The sequence below is a fragment of the Ictidomys tridecemlineatus genome, chromosome 12 (genome assembly GCF_052094955.1).
Source record: "Ictidomys tridecemlineatus isolate mIctTri1 chromosome 12, mIctTri1.hap1, whole genome shotgun sequence".
In the NCBI taxonomy this organism is placed as follows: Eukaryota; Metazoa; Chordata; class Mammalia; order Rodentia; family Sciuridae; genus Ictidomys; species Ictidomys tridecemlineatus.
In genome coordinates, this window is record NC_135488.1 from 64665450 (window position 1) to 64686115 (window position 20666).

General features: G+C 41.9%; 2 pseudogenes; one reads left to right on the forward strand and one right to left on the reverse strand.

The window, feature by feature from the left end:
* Positions 1-402: 402 nt before the first annotated feature.
* Positions 403-1089, forward strand: LOC106144769 (small ribosomal subunit protein eS24-like; annotated as a pseudogene).
* Positions 1090-16677: 15588 nt separating this feature from the next.
* LOC101964738 (large ribosomal subunit protein eL8 pseudogene) lies at positions 16678-17412 on the reverse strand (annotated as a pseudogene).
* Between the last annotated feature and the right edge of the window lie 3254 nt (positions 17413-20666).

The window sequence follows — 20666 nt, forward strand, 5'->3', positions numbered from 1 at the left end:
AGGCCATCTTTCAAGATTTTGACACCATCCTTTAAGATTCATTATCTACTAGAATTATTGGTATCAAAGAAAAATCTAGGGTCTGGGGGTGTAGCTTTCATGTAGAAAACTTGCCTAGCATATGTGAATTCCTGGGTTGACTCCTCAGTACCGAGAAAAAGAAAAGAAAAATCTGATATTAAACTGATCCTTCTTCTTTTGTAGATTATCTATTTTTTAGTTGTAGTTGGACTTAATATCTTTATTTATTTTTATATGGTGCTGAGGATCAAACCCAGGACCTCACACATGCTAGGCGATGCTCTGTTGCTGAGCCACAACCCCAGCCTACCTAATTGACATATATTTTTAAGAGCTGAAAGTCTTGTTGAAAGAAACAGCAGTTGTTTTCCTTCCTAGGTGCCTGAGGACCACCATCATGAACACAAAGTAATTATGCAGACCAAGACATTCACGACCAACCAACTACTTCAGGGGAAACAACCAGTCATTGGATGTCCTTCATCCTGGGAAGGTGATGGCATCTAAGACAGAAATTCAGGACACCCACCTGTAATCCTCAGAGACTCAAGAGGCTGAGGCAGGAAGATCGAAAGTTCCAAGTCAGTCTCAGCATCTTAGCAAGGTTCTAAGCAACTTAGTGAGACCCTGTCTCAAACACTGGTACGGGCAGGGGGTGGGGGTGGGGTGGGGGTGAAGAAAAAGAAAAGAAAGGAATTCTAGAAATACTAGCCCAAATGTACAAGACCATTCCAGATGTCACCTTTGTACTTGGATAAGAATTCATTTTAGTAGTGACAAGGTAACTGGCTTGGGAATGATTTAAGATGCCTTAGATTAATTAAAGAAAAATGAATCCAGATGTGAACTTACAGGACATGGGCTGAGGAGAAGTAAAAGACCTCAAGGAAACATTGAAAAGAATACAAGAATATAAGGAGGAAAGTCAAGGGGACTTCAAAGGCCAATGTCAGTGCTGGCAAAAAGCAGGAGTAAAGATTCTGCAATGAATGACCTTGTCTGTGATGATTGTGTAAATTTTCATGAGAGGCTTGATAAACTGCAAATACTTGAAAGAGGGAAAGAAAGAAAAAGAGAGACAGAGGAAGAAAGAAAGAAAGAAAGATGAAAGAAAGAAAGAAAGGGAGGAAGGAAGGAAGGGAGGGAGGGAGGGAGGGAGGGAGGGAGGAAGGAAGGAAGGAAGGAAGGAAGGAAGGAAGGAAGGAAGGAAGGAAGGAAGGAAGGAAGGAAGGGAGGGAAAGAGGGAGCAGGCTTCCCTCTCCTCTGTGTACTGTCTTTCTGTTAGACACTTGGTGCTGCTTTGGCACCAACCCATCTGGGGACCATAAAGTGCATTGATCTCTTAGTTTATCTAATAGAGCACCTCTATCACATTAGGCTTGCATTAGGCTGAGTAAAATGTTTACACAAACTCCATAAAAGAGAGTCTCATTAAAAGAAAAATCTCCATTTTCAATCTACTAAATTAAGCATGAAGAAAAGATCCTCCACCCCACTCCTCAGTGGTAGTGGCAGCTCTAACTTCTGAAACCAGATCCATCTTCTGTGCCGCCCCCCCCCCTTACCTCACACCCGTAAGTGAGCCAGATCATTTCCTTGATGGGGAGATAGCGCCTCAGCTTGCTTCACTTCCAGCCTGGGCTCCTAAGCCACACAAGTCACAGCATGGTGACCAATGGACTACCCACCTGCAGTTAGCACACCTGTTGATGTGGATCCTCTCTCAGCAGCATGATAGTCTTCAAGAACCCCCATTGCCCAATTATCTCACTACCAGATGCTAGATCTCAGAACTTCATGTTTGCCGAAAGGACAGATATAGTGAGCAACACCTCCAGTCTCATTCCCAATGTTAATCCACAAATAACAGAGATTACTGCAGCTGCTAAATCATTGTCCATCAACATATTTGTGTATGTATATTCTACAGTAAATATACATCTCTCTTATCTATTTTGTGGGGAATGGGAGTGCTAGGATTGAACCCAAGGCTTGGTGCATGCTAGGCAACGGCTCTATCACTCAGTTACACTCAGGAATATATATCTAAGGAAATATATCTAAGGATAAGCAGCAGCACTTGCTATTTTCAGTTTTTCCTGCCTTTAAAGAGCAATACCTAATACCTCCATCTCCCAAAAAAACTGAAAACCTGTTTTGGATATCATGAACACTACAGATCAACAAAAAGGGAAAACTTTTGTGACCACAGGGAGGCTAATCACTTGCATTTTTCTGTAGTTTAGCATAGTTTGATAATCAAATGACAACAAATTTGTAGCTACCCTCAGGGAAATGCCCACCCCATTTCTCACTCTACTCAGAAGATTGACAGCAGCCAGAAGGGCATTTCCCCCATTGTTATTTGTTCCTTCTTCTTTTTCTTTTTTTTTTTTTTTAGGGGTGCTGGGATTGGACACAGGACCTCCCACATGCTAGGCTTGCTCTGCCACTGAACTACATGCCCAGCCCCACATTGCTGTTTTAAAAACACTTTCTCTTCTACCTTGTGCCTTTCCTGCTGCCGTACTACAGCTTACACACAGCCTCATCAAATCAAACCATCACTATGAAAATGAGCTCTGATCATAGGAACAAACATAGTCTCATTTGTTTTCCCAAATACTCCAAGTGGATGTGGATTACCCTGAAGAGACTGCAGTTAAATTAGCTACCATAGAACACAGCAGTCACAAATATTCCAGGATGAAAATTATCATAACCCATGTTCTAAATATTTGTATTTTTTTTTTTGAACTAGGGATTGAACTCAGGGGCACTCAACCACTGAGCCACATCCCCAGCCCTATTTTGTATTTTTCACTTAGAGACAGGGTCTCACTGAGTTGCTTAGTGCTTTGCTATTGCTAAGTCTGGCTTTGAAACTGTGATCCTCCTGCCTCAGCCTCTGAAGCTGCTGGGATTTCAGGCGTGCACCACGGTGCCCGGCTTAAATTTTATTTTTGTAGAGCTGAGGTTATGACCACTACTAGGTTCAAGCAAGTCTGGGTAGGTTTGGCAAATTGGTGGGAAAGGTCCTTCAGAGGTCTGAGGAGACCAGGCAAGATGGGAAGAAGCCAGTCATGTTAAGCTTAATTAAATGACAAAGACCCAGTAATTGCAGGTGACCCTGTGAGGGAAGAAGAGATGTCTCTGAAGAAAGTTCTGAGATCCCAGGAATAGAACTCAGCCTTTGGGAAATAAGTCTCAAATATAGGGTGGGATTGACCCAAACTGTCAATCCTTCTGCATTCTGTTGGCCCAGGGAGACCTATTGATGGCTATAACTAAGTCATGAATTTTAATACAAAAAATGACACAGTGGCTTTTGATTCTTCTGAATGTCTCAAAACCAGTATTCCATATACATAAACCCATATACCTATACCCCATATCCCATATCCCATAATATAAACCCATGTACCTAAGAGGCAGGTTTGGGGAACCTTGATTGAAACACAATTTTGCCTTACCTAACCACACCTCCCTAATGTAACTACAGTATAGAGAAAACAAATAGATGACTTTGGCAGAGCCTCCTGCCCTTCTTACATTGAGGTAGGTCTTGATGGGCATTGTCCAGCAATCCCTAAGCAGCAGAGATTACTGCAACTGCCAGTTCAGTTTACCTCACTCCCTTAGATTCAGCCTTAAGAAAACACAAGCTCAGGTAGATTTTAAGAGTTTGTTAGAGTGAGATAGAAATTTGGGGATAAAGGGAGAAATACTGAGTCTCAAAGTAAGTTCCCATGAACCAGTGAAATGCAGAAAGCACCCATGAAACAAACTGCAATTCCTAAGCACCCCGTGCCCTTGATCTAGGACCTTGACCCATTCACTTATAACATTCGGGCTATTCAAAAGCACAAGGAAAACTGGTGTGAAATTGTATAGCTCCACCTGTCGTCCAGCCCCTGCAACTGTCTCTCTATAAATATTAACACCCCACACCTACAGGTTGTTGTCTGTCATCAAGGGCAAAAAAGAGCAACTTATGCAGTCCAGAGAGAGAAAGAAAGAATGTCTATGCGCTTCTGCCCTAGTCAATGCTTTATTCACTCAGATCACTCCATACAATTTCACTCTATAGGTTCTTAATCAAGAAAACGACAATCCTTAATGCTAGGCACTGCAATAGACATAATCAGTTCCCAGTGAAGAATTCTAGATTAATTAGTTCACAGCAAACAATCCTAGATTAATTCTAAGCACTGCAAACACACTTAATCATGACAGGCTCATGACAGACATTCCCTCTGCATGCTAAATTCAAGTGTCAGATCAAGAGTCTCAAGCCTTAGACTTTAAGTCCAGCAGATTCACACTCACTCAGACCCAGGTGATCAGATCAGGAACCAAGGCAGGCTTCTCCTGGGGTGGAGCTGATGGCTGGTCAAGGAGAGAGTTGGGTCGCGGGGAGAAGTCGTGGCTCTCACCAGGGTCAAGATGTGGCTGTAGAGTTTGAGAGCAGTGAGGAAAATGCAGAGGATCAGCAAATGACGAGAAGTGTTGGGATGTCAGTCCAGGTCCTCATCAGGCTCTCAGCATGAGGGCATCAGTATTGGCTGGATGAAAGTCTTTTCATTTGCTCTATATTATTTATATCAAATTTTGGGGATTTTGACCCCCTCCCCTTTCAATCCTCATCAGCTGCCACTGGATCTCCCAGTGACATCATTTACCCTGGCCTGGGGTTAAAACATCTGGTCTGCTGATCCCTACCCTGATTTTCTCGCCTTTCTCTCTTATCAGGGGAGGACAGCCAGAGACTTCACTCTGAGTTTATTAGGGTGGGGAGAAGTGACTTGTTTGTGACAGTATGGCCTAACAGCCACACTGGAGGGCTTCGTTGGGTATACCTGGTGAGACTGCAGGTTTCAAACTGGAGTTTTAATGTGGAGTTGCTTAGGCTCAGGCCCAAGGCCCTCCTCACACTCCCTCTGTAGATAGCCCACATTCTACCTTGAATGTGTATCTGCTTTCCTAAATAAACCTCTATCTATATCTGTAACTGGCTTACATGCTGGAATTCTTTTCCATCGCATCTGCCAAGAACCTCATTGGTCTGAGACAAGTTCTCCCTTCTCTCTTGGAACTTGACTAGATCCTTCTTAGAAGACAGGTCTTCTCCTACAACAACGGCATGAGCTTCATGTTCACTCCAAGTCCCATGGGCCACATGCAGCCCGACGGATGCCAGATGGGTACTGGAATCTGTTACAGCCAAGGAACACTAAACCTAGGAAGCCCCTAGTCTTATAAGGGTACTGCTAGCAAATTTGTTTATCCCCCCAGGTCTTATTAGCCTGGAATGTGAACAAATTTTCCCAGGAAAGGAAGAGTAAGGTCTCTAGCTTTAATACCTCAGAATATCTTTAGGGAGGGACATCTCCATATCTCTCTGTAGGAAGTTGCTCTTTTTATCTTCCCAAGGCTGTCTGTTATGCAAGCATCTTTGAAACAAGACTCTCAATGCCTTTTGTCCAGAAAATGTCAAGAAAAGCAAAACTCATGGAGAATTATCTCAATAATTATGGATCTTATTATAAACTTCTGAAAATGCCAACTTTGATTCACATCCCAGTAATAAAGATTAGCTTTCTTAAAAACTAACTTTAATATCATGAAAATGTCACTGTAGATCACTACGTCATGTGTAATACAAAAATCCATGAGTAACATACAAAAATAATGAATTTCAGTTGACATCTTTCTGAGAGTGTTAACTCTGAACCGAGATGTCTTGAGAAGGACATTGTTGACATTTTGGGTTGGATGACTGTCGTGAGAGACTGCCCTGGTATTGTAGGGTGCCTAGCAGCATCCCTGACCATCCACTAGATGCCAGTACCACTACCCACATGTGATAAAATATCTCCAGACATCGCCAACAGTGTCCTGGGGAATGAGATCACTTCCCAGTGAGATCCACTGCTCTATACTATGCTATTCTTATGTGATTATATTTAAAAGTAAATTCTCAAATATTAAAAACTCAGGGGAAAATCAATGGAATTTGTGCAAGACCTTGAGAGAGAAGAAAGATCTAATTCAATGGAGGGTGGTGCTATGTGCAAAATTAGAAGTCTCAATATTTTAAATATAAAATGTTCCCAAATTGATCTATAAACTCAATGCAATCAAAATCATTTCATCAGGGCTGGGGATGTAGCTCTCAGTTGGTAGAGCACTTGCCTAGCATGCACAAGACTCTGAGTTTAATCCCAGCACCACAAAGAAAGAAAGAAAGAATTTCATCAGAAGTTGTGGTATGCATGTGGAAACTGACAAACTAATCCTAAAATTTTGACTAAAATGCAAAGGGCCCCAATTGGCCAAGTCTATCTTAAAGAAAAAGATCAAAGGTAGAGGCATAAAATTATCAAGACTTAATACTATGGGACTTAAGTCAATATGCTGTTCACACAAAGATTGATAAACAAGCGGAACAGAGGATAGAAGGAGAAACAGACCCTCACCTATAAGGTCAACTGATTTATGGCACAGGTGGCAGTATAGTGAGGGAAAGAATGGACTTATCCATAAATGGTGCTAGATCTATTGGACACCATATGAAAAAAAAATAATGAATCTTGATATCTACCTAAGTGAGAATCATTTACAGGCATATTGGAGATTTAAACATGAAAGAAAAAGTTTTTAGAAGAAGACGTCAAGACAAAACAAAAGGCTTCCCTTTGTTCTCTGAAGGTTTGTTGGAATGAACTGAAAATAGGTTAAATAGGAGGAAAATGTTTTCAATTTATTAATGTGCACAGGAAAAAAAATCACTGCATAGGAGTCTTACACAAAACATGAGTCTCAAAGAAAAGGTCAAATAGAGGAAGCTTAAATATATTTTTCTTAAGAGAGGTGAAGAGAAGAAGCAGACAAATTTTGAGAGACAGTGATTATGGTTTGGATCTGGAATGTGCCCCCAAATCCCATGTGTTAGGCAATGTAGCAGAGGGAAAAAGATTGCATTTTGAGAACACTGACCTCACCAGTGGATTAATCCATTTGATGGGTTAATCATTGAAATTGACTACTTGATGGTAACTGTAGGCAGATAGGTGGGTCTAAAGGAAGTAGGTCACTGGGTGTGTGGCTATGGGGACTATATCTGGCCCTTTCTTCTCTCTTCCCACCCCCTCTCTCCTTCCTGACTGCCTTGAGTGGAGCAGCTTTCCTGCTCTTCTGCCATGACGCTTCTGCCTTGGAGTTGGCCAACCACAGACTGAACCTCTGAAACCATGAGCCAAAATAAACTTTCTCTCCTCTGAGTTGTTCTTGTGGTATTATGGTGACAACAATGCAAATCTGATTAACCATGATAGCATATTATTTTTTAGGGCAGTTTAACTGGTCTAGAGAAGTATACAATGGCCTGGGACAAAGTATTGTAAATGATTCTCTTTGGAATATCTTGTGGGACTGAATAAAGACAATGGTGTATGACAAAAGCCTGTCTGGACACCAGGTGAGGTCTTTCTTCCTGCCATATCAATTTGGTTAATGAGAATTTATGGAAGGTACCAGAGTTAATTGTTTTCCTCCTTGACAAGTCCCACCTTTAAGCAGACAAGGAAGTGTCTGACTAAAACCTCCTCCAGAATCTGCTGCTCTCTAAGTGACTTTAATATAAAATTAGTAGCATCAGGGTGCCTTATTTGGAGGTTAAAATCCCTACATTCCTTCAAAGACATAGGTGAATATCTTTGTGATCTTGTGATAGGTAAAGATTGCTTAAATGGGATGCAAACATTGCTAACCATAAAGGAAAAAATATGCAAATGTAACTATATGAAACTTAAGAGTTCTGTTCATCAAAAGACATGAGGAAAAATTTTGAAAAGTGAGACTTAGGGTGGAATGATATATTTACAATACATGTATTTAAAAGGGCTAATAACAAGCATGTATAAAGAATCCTGTAAAAAAAAAAAACAAAAACAAAAAAAAACAACACTGTTGGGCTAAGGATGTAGCTCAGTGGTGCAGCACTTTCCTTGCATGTGTGAGGCCCTGTGTTCCGTCCTCAGCATCACCAAAAACCAAGAACAAGCAAGCACACACATACACACACAAAAAAGAAATCCCCAAAATTGCAGAGCAAAAACATGATGAGAAACAGGATATTTACACGTTGTTTCATTATATATTCATTGACTACAAAAAGAAAACAATAGTGCTTCACAGAACTTTAACCAAGTGATCAAAGTTAGTCTTACCACTGATAAGACAGATCCCCATCATCTTGCTCTGATTTTGTGTACTGAGGATACATCGCTCCTTGCAAAGATGCATAATATGAATTTAATTTTGAGGATTTTCTTGAGGCAAATTGAGGGTATATTACCAAATAACTGGCCAGTTCTCTTCTTTTTTTTTTTTATATTTATTTTTTTTAGTTATTGGCGGACACTTTGTTTGTATGTGGTGCTGAGGATCGAACCCGGGCCGCACGCATGCCAGGCAAGCGTGCTACTGCTTGAGCCACATCCCCAGCCCGCCAGTTCTCTTCTGAAGTATTAAGTCCATAAAAGACAAAGATAGCAAAACTGTCTCAGGCTAGTGCAGATCAAAGACTGTAAATAAGACACATAATCCTGAATTGAAATCTGGTCCAGAAAAAGACATTAGTGAGACAAGTGATGACATTTTAATAAGATCTACTGTGGAGTGTCAATGACAATCTCTTTTGATTTTTTTTTCAACTTTTTTTTTTTTTTTTTTTGAGGAGGGTATTGTTGATTGAACCTGGGGGCGCTCAAGCATGCCCGAATTCTCTCTCTCTCTCTCTCTCTCTCTCTCTCTCTCTCTCTATATATATATATATATATATATATATATATATATATATATCTTTACCCCGAGCTATATCCCAGAACTTTTCTTTTCTTTTTTTTTTTTTTTCCTTCCTTATTTTATGACAAGGCCTCACTAAGTTGCTTAAGGCCTCACTAAATTTGCTGAAGCTGATCTCAAACTTGAAATCCTCCCGTCTCAGCCTCCTGAGTTGCTGGGATTACAGGAGTGTGCCACTGCACCTGGCTGATAATGTCTTGATTTTGATAATTAGATGACAATTATGTAAGATATCAAGACGGATGAAGGAAATATAGGATTATTTTGAATTCTCTTTGTCAATGTCTGAGATTACTTCAAAATGAAAAACTGAAGGAAAAATGAAATCTTCATGAAGTGCCTGTGCAAGTATTTTTGCAGGAAACTGGCAAAAGACTGGTATAGGCACTTTATAAAACTCCTTTTATATACCGTTAGCCAAATGGCACATGAAAAAATGCCCAGCTCTATTAGTCATCAGGGAAATGCCAATTAAAGACCCGATGAAAAACCACCACTCACACCAGAATGTCTAAAATGAAAAAGACTAGTTACATCAAATGTCAGTGTGGCTCTACTCACACACTGCTGGTGGGAGTACAAACTGATACCAACTGGGAAACAGTTTGGTAGCATCAATGTGAGATGAACAAATATATATTCTATGACTCAGCAATGTATGTAAAGTTCTTCAAAAGATTTTTTGTGGTTCAGGGGATTGAACACAGGTGCACTCTACCACTGAGCTACATCCCAAGCCTTTTTTTTTTTTTAATATTTTTTTTTCAAAGAGAGAGTGAGAGAGGAGACAGAGAGAGAGAGAATTTTAATATTTATTTTTTAGTTCTTGGCGGACACAACATCTTTGTTGGTATGTGGTGCTGAGGATCGAACCCGGGCCGCACGCATGCCAGGCGAGTGCGCTACCGCTTGAGCCACATCCCCAGCCCCATCCCCAGCCTTTTAATTTTTTTTTCCTGTTTTTAAATTTTGAGACAGGTTCTTGCTAAATTGCCAAGACTGGCCTCATACTTGGCATCTTCCTGCTTCATCTTCCTGAGTTGCTGGGATTACAGGCATGTATTCAAGTAATATTTTCAAAAACTTTATAGCAGTGTTATTTGTCATAGTCAATCATTATAAAAAATTTAAATGTCCATTAAACCAGGCACAGTGGTGTGTACCTGTAAAGTCCCAGCTACTCAGGAGATTGAATCAGCAGGATCACTTGAGGCCAGAGGTTGAGACAAGTAAAAAATAAATTCATAGCTGTATTATTTGTTAATAGCCAATAATTGGAAATAATTTGTATGTCCATCAGTAACGAAATGAGTAAATAAGTTATGGTATAGTCACATAACAGAGAGCTCTACAGCAAAAGAAATATCAAACTATAAATTCACACAACATGGATATTTTTTCCAAACCAAACCTTGGGTAGTGGATGTCAGGCATAAAACAGTACCTATTATATAATTCTACTTGTGGAACATTCAAAAAGCAGGTAAAATTCATCTGTGTTTTTAAAGTCAAGATAATGGTTACCTTGGGAGCAAATGGAGAGTTTCTGGAGCACTGGAAACATTCTAATACTTGATGTAGGTCCTTATTACATGGGCATGGTACTCCCTGCAAATTCATTGAACTGTGCACTTTCCCCTATGTTATGTGATGGTTCCATAAAGAGTGCACATGAAACAACCTGTCTCTTGATAGAAATCAGTGCATTTCTCTAGTGTGTAACAAACAACAAATAGATCCAGCTCTTAGGCTGAAGGATGTTTTGATTGTCTCTGAAGGAAAAATTATTTTTAAAACAAATAATTGGTCTTACTGAACCGTTCTGATAACTTTCTCAGCTGCAGCCTAACTGCATAGTAAAAAAAAATGTCACAAAAATAAATAAATCATGATACAGTGACTGCATACACTTTAGAGAACATTGTGCATTTCCAAGATGTGGAAGAAAATTCTATAACTAAAATGATCGGTAGGGCTGGGGATGTGGCTCAAGCGGTAGCGCGCTTGCCTGGCATGCATGCGGCCCGGGTTGGATCCTCAGCACCACATACCAACAAAGATGTTGTGTCCGCTAAGAACTAAAAAATAAATATTAAAAATTCTCTCTCTCTCCTCTCTCACTCTTTAAATAAAATAAAATAAAATAAAATGTTCGGTAAATTGAGCTGCTTCTTAAAATGTTGTTTCTTTCTTTAAAATAGCTGATCACTTGCCAGGCATGCTTGTTATCCACGATTCAGGAGGCTGAGACAGGAGGATCAAAAGTTCAAGGGCTGCCTCAGCAACTTAGGCCCTACACAACTTAGCAAGACTTTTTCAAAATAAAAAACAGGGCTGGGGGATGTGGCTCAGTGATAGGGTACCCTTAAGTTCAATCCCTACTGCATTAAAAAAATAATAAAAATAAAAAAAGAAAGAAAGATCATAGACCTTTGAGAAGCATAAATTATAGAATAGCGTATGGCAACATTATTGGAGTAAAACGATATAGCTTTAATGTAATTGGTAAAACCCCCCTGTGTTCAATCCCCAGTACCCGGCTCCCAGTTCCTCAGTCTTAATAATAAAATTTATAACATAAGGCCTTGAGTAATGAATACTTGTATTTAGCTTGTGGTAGTGCACATTAGCCTTAAGAATATGTCCAGTATTCCTGCCTCACCCACTGTCTGCTGGCCTCTGGGCCTTGAGCTTCCTCAGGTCAAGGAAATTGACTTTGGAGGTGAACAAGAAAACGAAGAAGAAACACTCTACCTCCAATGGGTGGTGACGTATGCATTTATTAAATCTCACTGACTGTACACTTAAAATTCGTGACTCTGAATGTATGTAAATTATGCTCCAGTTTTAAAAAAAAAATCTAAAATGATGAATAGCTCTTTGTTGCCTGGACCTGGGGTCATCAAAGGGACTCCCTCCTCATTACGTCCTCAACAAGTCCTGGTGGCATTTTCCAGAAGGGTGTCCGATGGGAGCAGGATCCCTGAGGCTCCACGTGTTTCTCCTGGGGTTACAAATCTGCAGACTGAAGGAGTCGGATACCTAAGAAAAGGAGGGACTTTGATTAGCTGGATGAGCACCGGGAACTGAGGTTCTGTTTAACGAAACCGTGCGGCGGGATGATGGGTGTTTTTCAAATTGCGTAACAAAAGCCGGCAAGGACTCAATTCTGGCAACCCGAGAGTCCCAGCCTCGAGTCTTTCCCATCCCCCTAACCCCCGCCCTCCCCTCCCAAGTTCACGGTCAGACCTGTGATGGGCTTCCAGTCCATGGGCGAGGTTGCCATCTAGTGGTGAGAGAGGTTACCACAGGGAATGAAAGCTGCAGGCGAGAACGAATTTCAGAACCCAGGTCGCTTGGCAGAAAGTAACTCTCCCACGGTGGATCGCCGGGGGTGCGTCAGTTACCCATTGAAGGGCTTGAAAGGATCTTTTGAAAAGATGCTTTGAAACTGGAGAGAACTGAGGGGATTCCCTCAAAGTCCACTTCCTCATGCATTTGTGCAAATTAGAAAAGTCTTTCATGTGGGTGGAGGAAGCCCCAGGGTGAACAGCTTGGTTAATGGAAAACAGATTGTATTTCAGCTTCCCTCCCCTTCCTCTGTCAGAAAAACGTGTACAGTGGACAACTTGCACAACCATGGGCTGCTGCATCGGTATCTTCTGCAAGCACCTCAATTGCCTGCAGCAAACATTAAATATTACCCTGGTGTGAGTCCATAGGTGGTCCCAGGAACGGGAAAACAGAGACAGAGGTGACTGGAACAAGAGTCTCTCTGTACCTGGCAGCATCCACCTCCTGCTGTGCCTTAGAAAACACCCAATCTCCTCTCCCCAATTCGCAGTTCAGGAAGCTCATCTTCTATGAGGTCTTCTTCCTTGCTCTATAACCAGCAGCTTCTTCACCTCTCTTACACTTTATCACATGTTATTATAATTTTTACACTGATTTAATTAGCTTTGTCAGCAAAAATAACCAACATGGTTTGGGCACCGTTAGGAAAACACAAAGAACTGGGACAGAAGCAGATCTCAAACGGGTCCGCCAGCTTTCCTTTATTTGGCTGCAGAGTCAATCAGTCAGGCACTGAAGGGCTCTTTTTTGCTGAGTACGAAAATGGCTGTCAGTTGCAGAGAGACTCTGAGTTTTATAGTTGACAATGAGGGTGGTTTAATTATTGGAGACTGAAGGTTTGGATAGTCAGGAAAGGAGTTGTTAAAAAAAAAAAAAAAAGCCCGGAACTCATTGTCACTGGGAAAAGCTCAGAACTCAGTGTTCATTGCTTATCTTCCTTCCTCTGGGACCCATTGTTACCCCAGAGCTTCACTATTTGCTTTTCTCCTCCCAGGACTCATCTGCAGTGGGAAAGGGTGAAAGTCCAGGGCCCAGCGGTTCAGTATCTGCCTCCTCCCTTCAGGACCCCTGGTGGCTGGGAAGGGGTCAATGTTTGCTTTGGGTGGAGATGCTGGGGATGAACCCTGGAGGCCCATTGTTACTGGGAAAGGATGTATTGGGAGAGGATTAATGATTGCCTTCCTCCTCCATCTTCCTCTGGATCAGACGGTTTGGGGGGGTTGTCATTTTTCCATATCCTTCAAGCTTCCCCTCCCCAACTCAGTTTTTTGTTTGTTGAATTTCTGTACTGCTTGTTTTCTGTTTCAACAATATTTGCTTTTCTCTTCATTCTTTCTATCATACTTTCTTTGGTTTTACTCTGTTCTTTGTCTTCTAATATCTTTAGCTGAACTGTGATACATTTTAAGTAATTTTTTCCTGTACCAAGGATTGACCCAAGGGCCCTTTAACACTGAGATACATCCCCAGATTTCATCCATCCATCTATATCTATCTATCTATCTATCTATTTCTGTGCCAGATATTAAACCCAAGGTATTTTAACCACTGAGCCACATCCCCAGCCCTTTTTATTTTTTATTTTGGGATAGGGTCTTGCTAAGTTGCTTAGGGCCTCACTAAGTCACTGAGGCTAGCTTTGAACTTGTGATCCTCTAGCCTCAGCGTGTGGAGTTGCTGGGATTATAGTTGAGCACCACTGTGCACTGTGTCCAACATTAGACCATTTTTGTGTTCTTTCTTTCTTTGGTGCTGGGGATTGAGCCTAGGATCTCACACATGCTAAGTATGTGCTCTACAACTCAGTCAAGCCATATTTTAGTGCAGCAAAATACATATGTAACATAAAATTTGCCATTTGAACAATTTTTTTTTTGTGTGTGTGTGGTCCTGGGGATTGAACCCAGGGCTTGGTACATGCTAGGCAAGTGCTCTACCTTGGAGCTACATCCCCAACTCTATTTTAACCATTTAAAGTGTACAATTCAGTGATGTTAAATTCACAATGTTATGTGATTATCACTGCTATTTCCCCAAATTTTTTTCACCTCAAACAGAAACTCTATATTCATTAAGCAGTAAATTCTCATTCCTCTTTCCACACTCTACTACTCTAATCTACTTTCTATTTCTAAAAATTTGCATATTTCATGTAAGTAGAATCATAATATTTATCTTTTTGTGTTTGGCATATGTTTCACTTAGCACATTTTAAAGCTTCATCCATGTTGTAATGTATTAAAATTTCATTCCTTTTTATGGCTGACTAATATTCCATTGCATGTATATTTTAAAAATGTGGTTTTTTTCTTTGGGCTATTATGAATAAAGCTCCCACAAACATTGGCATCTAATAATGTATTTGAATCTCTGTATTTAATTTTTGGGGTACATACCTATAATTACTTTCCTTTTTTTTTTTTGAAACAGGGTCTTTATAAGTTACTGAGGTTAACTATGAACTTGAGATCCTCCTGCCTCAGCCTCCCAAGTCGCTGGGATTGCCGGTCACTGCACTGGGCCTGTAATACTTCTTTACATCACTGCTATTTCCAGTAGATCATGGGCCCTTGAAACTTATCTTATTCATTTTTATATCCACAGGCATAACATAAACCAAATACATAGTAGGACCATAAATTTGGTGAATAAATAGGAAATGACACTATTTTACATTTATGAATCACTTTGCAGTTTATAAATCATTGCTTATGTATAAAGTCCTCAAGATCTTGAGTTGACCTTCAAGATGACCTGTGAAGTACTTGGGAATGTCTGTATTTCCATTTTATGGAGGAAGCAGGCAAAGGAAAAGAAACCCATATCAAAGCTGGGACTCAGCTTTAAATCTTTCAGTTTCTAGTTCAATTCAATTTTTTTTCCTGTCTTGCTATTTTTCCTGTTATTTCTGACAAATCATTGGTGAAAATAGCCATTCTTCCTGAAAATTGACTACAGGAATAACTAAAGGTTTTTCTGTGAAATAGCTGGAGGAGATTGAGTGGGTGTCTTGATTTGTCATCATTGCTTAGTTAAAAAAAAAAATTGTTTTTGAGATGGAGTTTTGCTGTTGCCCAGGATGACCTTGAACTCCTAGGCTTGAGCAATCCTTCTGCCTCAGCCTCCTGAGGAGCCAGGATTATAGATAAGCTCCATGGTGGCACCTTGCTCAGACTGATCTTTTAACAGATCTGATCACATTACTGTTCTGTGTGAAACCTGCCAATGGTGTTGCAGTACTCCCAGGGTACTGGTGTTGCAATACTTCCAAAATCCTTAACAGGTATTCCCACCCCAAGTCCAGCTCTTGAGTTTTAACTCCAGCCTGTATTGGGACTAGGCAATTAACTTCTATGAGCAGAGCAGCTGGGACTAGGTAAGAAATAGCTACTTCCATTTGGCTGCAGTGGTGGGAATGGACACAGCTGCAGGGCTGCAGAGGCGTGGGGAGTGCCAGCCATTTCTAAGGTGGACAGTCAGTACTTGGTTTGGTACTATGAGAAAATATGGCCCAGGGGTAGCCAGACCTTTTCGCTTTCTCAGAGAAGCAGGGTTCTGGATAGTTTGCATGCAGTCTGTATTTTTTTTTTCATGCAATAAGCAGGAGGGAGTTTATTGAGGATCCAATTCAGCATGCTGAGGCCCCAGGCAGGCTCACTCAAAAAGCGAGAGCAGCCCAGAGCCCAGAGCAGAGGTCAAGCAGAGCTTAAGTACACTTTTTGGGGAGGGCGGGGGGGCTTTGAATACATCAGAACAAATCATCATGAGGCGCGGGAAAATTAAACAACAACTCTGAGACATGATTAGTACATTCATTGGCGGGAACAGATTGGAGGGGGGTGATTGTTCACTCCTAAGCGAGGTACACATTCAAACTGATTGGTTTTAGGGTCTAAATAACTATGTGACAAACTACACAGAATCCCAGGTTATTAGACAACCAGAGAGTTAGTGGGATTATTTACTGGGCAGTTTCAGTATTGTCCTAACAGCTACAGGGATTACAGGTTTTGGGGGTAGCAGAGGAATTTTATCAATACCTGGTCTTTTACTTTTTAACCCAGGCCTTGTAGCTTACAAAACTTTACAATGCCCGGTCTTTTACACTTTAACTCAGGCTTTGTGGCTTAGAATCAGCTTAGAATTTTTACCCTTACAGTGGTAACATCAGTATAAATAAATGCTTTATAGACTCATATTCATTGCTATCTTAAATAAGGCAGTGCCTGGTCAATCACAAAACCCTGGCTTGGTTTCTGAGCATTTTACTGCTATATTCAGCCTTTTCATGCAAGTTACACAATGAGTTTCTAAAGCTCTCACATTACGGGCATGCCCTTGCTACTGCCTGGAACAAGTTTACTCCCTTCAGCCCAAGATACTGGTTGAAGGACGATTTATTATTTTTATGTACAGAAATGCAAAAGAGTACATTTATCCCAGTTTAATGGTGAGTTCTTTATTCTTTGTCTTTTCCAGCTTGGCAATGCGAACCACAGATTTTGGACCTAGGATGTTGCCTCCCCTGTGGCAACGATCTCTCTCATCATATCTGTCATTGTAGTTGGTTCTGATAGTTTCCACCAACTTAGCCAGGAGCTCCTTTGTCTTCCGAGTTAACCTGTGTGAAGGTACGTCAGATGTCCCAGGCAGCCTAGCCTTCCTTGATGCTGCAGTAAGGGACTCCCTTCTTGCGACACAGGACAGGCAGGAAGACAACCAGCTCTACGGGATCCACGTCCTGTGTGATCACCACCAGCTGAGCCTTCTTGTTCTTCACCAAGGTGGTGATAGTATTGACCCCTGCTCGAAGGACAGGTGATCTCTTTGTGGGGACATTCCCTTTGCCAGCAGCCTTTTTTTAACCCCGGGCCAACAGCCTCTGCTTCTTTTCCTGCTTGATCTCGGGTCTGTAGTTGTGGGCAAGCTTAAGCAGCTGGGTGGCTGTTTGGCTGACCGAGGCCTGGGTGAATGTAGCTGGATGTAGCAGGGCTATTTCACAGAGCAGGTAAGGTCCCTTTTGGGCTGGATGTCCTGTCCGATGCCTAAGTTCTTTGGCCTCTTCTCCTACAGCGGGTTCACTACCTTCTTGGCCTCTTGCCTCTTGACCATGGTGGGGGCCGGGGACACCTTCTTCCCCTTGGCCTTCTTTCCCTTTGGCATCTTGGGCGACTGGAGGAGAGCCGAACTCATACTTAAATGTAAGAAATGTGAAAAAAAAAAAAAAAGCTATCAGTGAAAGAAAAGTGACCACAACACTCGGAGCAACCAAAAGATCTTTATTGTAGCAGTGCAACAAAGAGAAAAGAAAGAAGGAAAGAAGGAGAGAGAGAGAGAGAGAGAGAGAGAGAGAGAGAGAGAAAAGAGGAGAGATGAAGAGGGAGAGAGCTGTATTTTTAATATTGGTGATAATTTCAAATTTAAAAATGAGTTGGACCAACAATGGTGTGAATCAGAGAAAACAGAATAGTCTAGATGCTACCCACAGAAGACAGGGACCTCAGCTCCCTCTACCACATAATTTTCCTGGCTACTCCCAGGTTCTGCTGAACTCTGGTCATACCAGTCTAGTGCAGTGGGATGCACAGACATCACTGGGGAGCTGGAGGCAAAAAGAAAAAGAAAAGAAAAAATATGTCTAGGCCCTACCTGTTTTATATCTCTCTCTGGGTGATTTTCGTGCGCAGCCAGAGAGTGTAAAATTGCCAACTGGACTTCTTGCCTCCAGCTGTGGTTTCCTCTGGTCAGCTTTCCACACTGCAGTATTAGGAATCTTTTAAAACCATAAATCTGATCAAGTCACTGCCCTACTCAGAACCCTCCCATGGCTGCTTCCTAACATCAGGACCCCTAGCTTTGCATACTTCAAAGGTCCTTCATGCTCCGGCCCCTGCTGAGCCCTCCTCCAGCTTCTGGCTAAGCGTTTCCCAAGCAAAGCTGGAATATGGACTGGTGTTATGGTTTGGATGTGAGATGTCCCCCAGAAGCTCACGTGTGAGACAATGCAAGGAGGTTCAGAGGAGAAATGATTGGGTTTTGAGAGAGACTCCACTTGCCAGATACAAATATGTACCCCAAAGCCACACCCTAATTCCCACCTCCTCCAGCCACACCCTGCCACTTCAGTTACCACTCAGCTAATCCCTAACAGGGGGATTAATTTGCTGATTGGATTAAGACTCTTGGTTCCTGGCTGAATCTCAGGAAGAGAAGAAAAGTGGATGCGGATGACATTTGTATTATAATTTCTCCCCCATTAGCAGTCTTCTTTGAGAACTGACCATCTAGGGGACCTTTGCAGATGGGGATGGAGATGGTCCTGCTTGGGTTATGTACCTAGAAGCGAGGTTCTCCTAGGGTCACACAGCATGCACTGGACACTTGAGGATTGTGATTGATGGGTTCTGTCTTCCCACAGAGGAGTCCCATGGAGAGAGAAGACTCTGGAAGCCAAATAACTGAGGGACTTTCCAAACCAAACATCTGCTATGAGATGCAGAACATGCTGAGTTATGCCTCACCCAACTATAGACACAAGGCCCTGTGCTTCTCTTGAGAGCATCTCTCTAGCCAGATTTTCCACCATGAAAACTAGTACTTTTAATTTCAGCTTTCTTGCCTAGAAGGCCACAGTTAAAACATCCTGTTCAGAAGGGATCACAAAGGTCGCTTGAGCTGAGTTTCTTAGATGGCCTGCCACCTGGTAGGAATCCAAGCCTCAAGGGCAAGCACCGTAGGGATCCAGGCTGATTAGAGTTTGGGCATTGCCTAGGATAAGCAAACAGAATAAGGGACCAGTCTGGGGCATCAGGAAGACTGAGGAACCTGATGTTGAGAGAAGGGTCACAGAGAATGAGATATTCCACAGAAGAGACACGTATGGACCCAGAAGGTACTGAAAGGCACTCAGCCTATGGCACAGTTTTCTCCAGGCCTCAGGGTTATTATCGAATCCCTTTTCTTTGTCCCTCCCCTAATCTCTCAGGACTCCACAGAAAAAGTATTGCCGTAGACAGTTTATAGTTCTTAATCCCTCAATTCTGCAACAACCATTAGTAGTTACAGATGTTGGACGGAAGGCTGGATTCGCTCACAGTGAAGCACAGTCAAACTCCGTGCAGTGACCTTTCAGTCCATGACAGATCATATGTCATGTTGGGTGGTGGTCCCATAAGATTATAACAGGTCTAAAAAGTTCCTTTCACCTAGTGAGTGACATGGTAGCCACTGTTTAATATCTTAGTGCAACACATTTTTGTGATGATGCTAGTGTAAAGAATCCTATATACATACTGTACTATACTTTTTAATCCTTAATTCTTGTTTTCTTTATTTAGTCCTGTGGGGGATCAAGCGCAGGACCTAATGCATGCTAGACAAATGCTTTACCACTGAGCTACATGTACTTCCACCCCCTTTCATTTTTTAGAGGATGTGCTTTTGTGTGTGTGTGTGTGTGTGTGTGTGTGTGTGTGTATGCATTAAATAAAAGATTACCATAAAATAAAAAGCTGTGCTATGCCAGCATCAGCCCCATGCATATCATTTAACCACATCTCTTGCTGGCATCATTTCCTCTTGTGCTTGATTTAATCTCACGTTGTCCGGCTTCCCATGGCCCCCAAGCAAACAAAATCCACTGCTAATGATGCCAGTAACAGCCCATGTTGAGAACTGACCTGGAAACATAATTGAAAGTAGAAAATGTGATAGTTGTTGTTCACCAGTCAAGTGTGTCCCAGGCCACCCAGGCTATGCTCTTGAAGAACAAGAACAAGGTGCTAGAAGCTGTTAAAGGATCTGCTTCATTGCGGCAATGAGACTGACAGAAATTCTAGAAGACCCTGTATTGGACGTGGAGAAACGTTAAGTGACCTGGATTGAAGAACAGGTTCAGAAGTGTGTCACTTTCAGGGCCGTGATGATCATGCTCAAAGCAAAAATGTTCTGTGATGTTGGAATAAACGGCAGGACCTGCCTGGGATGTTGAATTTCCTGCTAGTTCTGGCCCTGGGTGGTTTAAACAATCCAAGAATCATTATTCATTGCAACCTGGGAAAGTGAGTGGTGGGTCTGAGGGCTGATGGGAGGGCAGGCAAAGAATTTTTGGAAACTCTAGATAAGCTGGTGGTGGGGAAAAATGACTGGCCGGAGCAAATCTTCAGTTGGGACTGAAACCTGCAGGTTCTGGAAATGATGCCTGAAAGGACTTTCACTCAAACAAGGCCAAATTAGCACCAGGTTTCAAGGCTTTTAAGGACAGGATGAAAGTCTTCCTTGGAGGCTGCGTTGCAGGCTTCAAATTGAAACCCTCTGTGATCTGGCGCAGCAGGAACCCCAGGCCTTCAAGCACATACTGCCAGTATCCAACAGGGCAAAAAAAAAAATGTCTTGGAAAGCCCAGTTCCTCTCCCAAGATGCCT